This window comes from Pygoscelis adeliae, unplaced genomic scaffold (genome assembly GCF_000699105.1).
Source record: "Pygoscelis adeliae isolate BGI_AS28 unplaced genomic scaffold, ASM69910v1 Scaffold350, whole genome shotgun sequence".
NCBI classification, from domain to species: Eukaryota; Metazoa; Chordata; class Aves; order Sphenisciformes; family Spheniscidae; genus Pygoscelis; species Pygoscelis adeliae.
The window spans coordinates 1,001,892-1,008,664 of NW_008823889.1; positions in this window are offsets into that span (position 1 = coordinate 1,001,892).

The window sequence follows — 6,773 nt, forward strand, 5'->3', positions numbered from 1 at the left end:
TTTGTAGAACAGATTCAAGAGGTCTCCAGAAGCAACTATGTCCTAATTAATAAATATTTGAGCATTGAGAATCTCCTGAAGAATTTGCCTAGAGCCTGCTGAAAGTAAGCTTGCACTGGAAGCGCAAGTTTTTCATGTGATGGCATTTACTGTGTGAGATAATTTTACAGGCACAGTACAGATCTGAAGCAAAACAATATATGGTTGTCAGACTCTACCCACAGTGGCCATAAGAGTCCTGCATGTGTCTTTCTTATACCGTATCAAGAAGTAGTTGGTACAGAAAGTGGCAAATGATCAGCAAGGGGCTCTGCCATGGAGGAGGCAGCTTGACCCGACACCACCTCAGAGAGAGCCTCACAGCTGCAGGCAGCGCAATGCCAGAGCCTGTTGCAGACCCAAATGCCACTGTGAGCATGATATCTCAGAACTTGGCATCCGAATCCTGCAGCTACCAAACACACCCTGCTTGAGGCCACAGCTGACAATTCTCCATCTAGACAGGGACAAGGAGAGAAGAGCAGTTGGGAAAAAGGCAGGCGTATGAAGTACAAGCAATAGCCTACGTTATATTTAACTTTTAAATAATGGTTCTGCATACTCCAAAGCTTCAGACAGATCCTGTACTGTTGGTGGGAGTGTGTATACGGAGGCTCCAGTTCAGACTCAAGTGACAGTGGTGATTTCAGAAAAGGGAGAAACAGTTCTTCGCAGTAGTCCCTTTGCCTCTGGAGCCCTGTAAAACACTACTGTGCTACAGGAATCCCCTGAGATTACCTGTAGGAGTCAGAAATAGTATTATGCCCACAGTGTTTTTGAAGAAAATGAGGCAACCTAACAAAGGCTTTGTCTCAGGGACTGATCAAGCAAGTACTAAGCACTGGGTTAAGCATTAAGGACCAGGGAAAATAATTTTGTAACAGAGCAGCCTACGAGTGATTGAAAGTGGTCACTAACAGTCACTTACATTCTTACAAAATGTCTGCTCGGCTGCACGGCAACGAGCAATGTCTGTCTAGCTGAAGAGTGAACGAACAGATTCCTGAAAGATATAGCTACCGCCTTTACATTTGCCAGTATGTATTGCTTGGCGTAGCCTTTGCCTTACATTAGGCTGTCAACTGAAAACAAGGAAAAGCAACAGCGAAATCAGGCACAGTTAGACTCTGTAAATTAAAATGCCTAAGGATGCACAGAAAAACTCTGTGGCTGCTATAACCATATGCACAGCGTATTAAAGGATTCCTTCATTCCATCTACATCCCTGCCACAGGCTTCCTGTATGATCTTGACATTCTGTGCAAGATCTGTGCACCTCACTATTTACCTTTTTATAATAAAAAGGACCAATACTTCCCTTTTGCATGAAGGAGGGTTACTTCATTTAATAGCTTTTATAAAGTGCGCTGAGATCCTTGTATGTAAGGTAGTATTCAAAATAGCAAAGAAATTGTTAATTTATTACTGCTAAGATCACATAGAGAGAACAAATTAGGCCACAAAACAGAAGGAAAAAAAGAAAATTAATTTAGGTTTGCACATTAGTTGCATCAGAAATAAAAACAATCTTCTTGCCAAGTGGTGTTGCAAAGCACTGAAAACTTTTAAATATCATTTGTTACTCTCAGAATGCAATATAAGTTTACTTCTATACAGAAAAGCACAGTAAAGATCTCCTTCCTTCAAAGGAGATATGTTAATGTATACTTCATTTCTACCAAAAATCATTACACTATATTGTAGAAATTTTTTTTTCTCGAAGTGCAAACTAAGTTTATTTTAATAAAACTCCTATTCGTGCCTACTAAAATTCCTATTAGTGCTATGTGATAAAATACACAGAAGCCTTCCGTGAGTTTACTAGAACTAAAATACAACATCAGTAGGAATACACCAGATAGCTTAACGTAATAAGATAACATTTCTGAGACTCACTGCCTTATACACTGTATTAAAAAAATGCTTCACACTCTCAAGTCACTTCACAGGTTACCAAACTAAAACCACAATAATAACAAACACAGTAGCTAATCCAAAATCACCATCTATAAGATCTACCCCAACCTATTATAGCATCTTTATTAAAAACTAGAGTACATCAGGGCCATTCTGTATAATATTGCAATCCTATTGCTGTTAAGGTCAACCGGGCATTAGGACAAAATTATAAACAGGAGTACCCACCCAAATCCTTCTCAGCAATGCCCGTGGGAGAGGGTTTGGTGTACCTCTTAGGCAGTGCTTTGAAAATTAGCCAGAGGTGCCCAGTTTTCCAAAATGAAACAAGACTCTAGTAAGAGGAGAGGGGCACGGGAAATCTATTCTGAGAGTTTGCATGTGTTTCCCAATGCTAAAGAAACCTCTCCATTTGCACGTTTGCGTTTGACTGCCTTATTTAGAGCTGGGCTGACAGGCAAGGCAGAACGTGTCTTAAGAAGAAACATAAATACCTAAAATATCTGGGCCAAACAGTAGAATTCTAATATTGTCTATATACCTCTAGAGAGACTTACAGAAGGACCTACCTTATATATGTTGGCATAGAAGTCAAAGACACTAATTCCTGCATACATTCTCAATGCTCACAGCCGCTCACTGCTGCAAAACATGCAGACCGAGGGCAGGGACTCTCCTCGAATGTTGTTGGATCGCAGGCTCATCTTCACGTTCCAGGATTAAATACCCAGAGTGGCAGCTCTTTGCTTCCAGACATGAAGGAGAAACTGATCCTGAGCTCACTGAAGTCGATATCAAACTCCCATTGACTGTGTTAAAAACATTGGACTAGGCCTATCTTATGGAAGGGACAGATTCTTGTCTTAACCATCAACACAGTTCTAAATAAGTACATTTCTTTTTTCTCCCACAGAAATCAAAAGAGGTTAGGTCCTTGTGTAAGAGAACATCTCTACCATACGCTTTCCAGGGGCTACTTAAGTATTTTTTTAAACCTGTATAATTTAACTTAGGCCTGATACTTGGAAATAAGAGAAATATTGAAAAATATTTCTAATATTTTAGAAAATGTTAGTAAAAGTGAAGGCAAAATAAGAGGACAATCTGATTAAGGCTTCAGGATATGGTTTTCATGCTATGCGCTTTTACACCTGTCCCAAACACAAGTTGCCATTGCATGAGCACATGAAATGGACGTTTCTTTTCTCGATCTTAAGTCTACGAGAGGTTCTAGCAGGAAACATTAACTAGCAATTGACATCAACATTCCTTTTCCTCTACTGCCAATAACAGCCACCTGTTCACTACTACACAACAAAGCAATTATACCTTCAGAAATTATCAGTTATTAAAAATTCTTCAAGTCATAGTGTTCTGTGGAACAAGTATTCAGCTACTACTAATGCTTTTGTCATAAGATGAAGAACAACAATCTATTAAGTGCAGAACTATTCAAAAGAGGAAAGCATTGTAAGTATTTAAGGCTGAATGGTTTGCCTGTACTGCTGCATGGCTGTTGAGAACTCTTGCTACAGCTGCACCCATGATGAATAAATGACAACATTCATATTTCACATCACGCTGTTTTTACCAGGACCCATCTGATTAAGCATATTGTTTAAATCAGATAAATGTACAGACAGGAAAAGACTGCCATATCTTAGCTTCATGTGTTTAATATAGATCAATTTACAGCTAAAATTTACCTCCAAAGTTGTCAGGATTTCTCCTGACTAACAAACTGGACTATTCCTAGAAGTAATGTGGTCACTATTCAGTAGCTTAGAAGAAAAAAAAACAAGTCTTTTTGATGCAGCAAAGCTCTTGGCAATCAGTGCTCAGGCAAAGAGGTTAGGGCTTGAAGTAATACTCTTGAGATTGGAGTGCTGAACCCAAAGCAGTTGATTTCTGTGACCAGCTGAATTGCAGAGTTACTGAGAAGCAGCATAAAACTAGAACAACTAGTCAGCCTACACCAAAGAAGGAAATGGTACGCTACATTGTAAATGGCAGTCACTTTACCTTTCCGTAGCCTCATTACTTAGGCGGTGGATATGTCAAGCCCTGTGAGTGGCAACGTTACAGCAGCTGGCAGGGCTGTTTCTCATAAACTGCTGACCTTTGAGGATGGTGGAACTGCCACGAAACTGCCGCACATAAACAAAAAGCTCCCCCCTCTTGCATGAAAGTGCCAGGCAGAACACAGGTCCCTGATGGCTATAGAGGCCAACTCAAAACAACACGGATAGTTTTCGTTTGTCTGTGGCCATCAGCGGTTACTTGTACAAACCAGGTTTGTCCAGTGATGAAAGGAGGCCATTCAGTTACATCTTCACAGGCTCCTTTATGATGCTGAAAATCTCAGTCATCTGTGGTCTCCTTAATAGACAGTCAGTCATCCTCAGAGACTTTCCTGGTATAATATATTTTTGAGATAGGTTTGAAACACATTAGTAAGGGCCACTTCGTCTGACTGTTACTATTTTATCAATACCACAAGTGGCTTACGATCTACCTGTCACATTGCTGAAATTATCAAGATGTAGAAGCATCTTCTGAATCTCTCCCATGGCCCAACCTCTTGCCAGACACTCTTGCTATTTGTGCATACTTATTCTTGGCGTCTGAAAGCTGCCTGAAACAATGTGTGACAGGATTCATCTCACAGTAACTGGAGTACCACTCCACTAAGTCTTGAGCTACTGGCATTTGCTGAAATGGCTGTGGGCTTACAAACATCATCAAATGCCAGTTCCCAGGACGTGGTCAATAAGTTATTTAGAGCATCTTTTCAGAACCCATTTCTATGTTTTATCCCCAACCCACACAAGGTCGGCATCACACAGTTCATAAAGAGCGTGGTCTTTTGTGGAATTTACTCCAAATATTCATCATAGGAAGAAACCTCATCATTTCAGATATATTTTTAGGTGGCGACATTTGACTTCAACTTCCTCCGGGCTTGTCCCCCTGCCCTTTTGATGAATCACAAGTTATTTGTACTGTAATGGGCTTCCTATAGTTAAAGTTTTGTCAATTCATTCTGCCCAGAACTTCCTATAATTGTGAAGGATCAGAAAGATATGCAAGGATATGTTTTGACTATGACAGATCCTATAAAAGTACGTCATCTTCATAGTTTATTTCTCTCTTCTGTTCCAGTATTCTCAGTAAGACTGAAAATCATTCAGGCAGTGCTGTCGGAGTTTACTCCAGCTGTCTTTCTAGCTGGCAGTTGCCATCAAATACTGTCCTAGCTTTTCCCACTTAACATGTGGCCCATCTCATTTTTACAGTTCAGTTGGACTCCTTTGATGGCAAAGGTGTCAATCACACGGGTCCTTGCCTATGTAGCCTCATCAGACTCAGAAATCCAATCTTTTTCTTTCCTTCAGTCTAAGTCTAGGGTTTCCCCTTCCACAAGTCTTGTTACAAAGAAGTTTTACCGCAACTCCTGAATTAATATTAAATATAATGAACAAATCATGTACAAGAATACAGTCTTTTGTCCCCCAGACCAGATTTCTCTTAACTCTACTGCAGATCTTTCCTGGAGCCATTTATTGGAACTGGTGAATTCTCACTATTCTTCCTCCTTGTAGTTCTTGCCCATGATTTTATAAGCGGAAAGATTGGTGAATGAGGTCTTTCCACTCAGGGAACTGAGTACGCTTCAGCAGGGTGTTTTTATTCTTTACTTAATCTTACTTCTGTGTTTCCTGTAGGAATTTCTTCTTTGCTACTCATGCATTCCCCTTCACCACAGCCTTTTCGCTTTTTCAGAATGTGTGTTTGATCAGGTTGCCAATTTAATGCTCTCTTCCAAGGCAGACTTGCACATAAATAGTTATACTAAAAATTCTTGTTTCATGTCCCAGCCACCAAACTATCATTTATGTGTTCTGCTTGTACTGAGTGCCTTTCCAAATGTCTCCCTGCTGATTCTGGGCCTTCCCAGTCTTTTATTAAAAAAAAAAAAAAGCAATCGTTTTTTTAACCATTGTTCCTTTTTTTGGCATCATTTTTTGGCTGATCAACTCTTAAAAGAATTTTCATGACCATTCCTCTAATTTCTTTATGAAGGTCAGCAAGCTTTAAGAATCACCATTTTTTCTCTCATATAATTTGATCCAGACTTCATTTCTATGTGAATCTTCAGCAGTAAGAAACTGAAACTGAAAACTTTATCATCTTGTGACAGGCTGAACTTTTGTCTGTACCAATTCACATTCAGGCAATCTCTAGAGCTAAGTCATTACTAAAGACACAAGAAAATGTCACTTTTTTCTATTGATAAACAAGGAACTTTATTAGTTACCTCTCCTCATGAAGTCCCCATTACTGTTTCAAAGAAATAGTTCATGCAGATGTTGGACATAATGTCTGCTCAATCATTGTGCCTGACCAGAACAAAGACCGTTATTTTTCTGGCTTGTGAAAAACGTGGCTTGCATTGTTTCTGCTGCTGATTACCATATCCAAAGGGAATGTCTGCTCCTCTGTCAAAGAGTAAAGAATGCTCAAGCAAGCTAAGGAACAAACAAGCAGCACTTTTGTGCACAAAAATGTGCCTCTGCAATTCTAGAGAGAGTCTTTCCTGATGTTGAGAAATAATTTGGGGCAATCTTCTACTAAAAAATATTATGCTCAGATTTTAGGCTGAACTCAGATGATTGGCACAGAACTCCCGGAATAGAGTGTTTTGTGGATATTGATGCGATACAGACATGACAGCAAACACTACAATTGCAAGGTGTAAGTGATCCTCAGCTATGAAGTTTGAGTCCCAGAACAAGCAGGAGTGTTATGATTCCTGT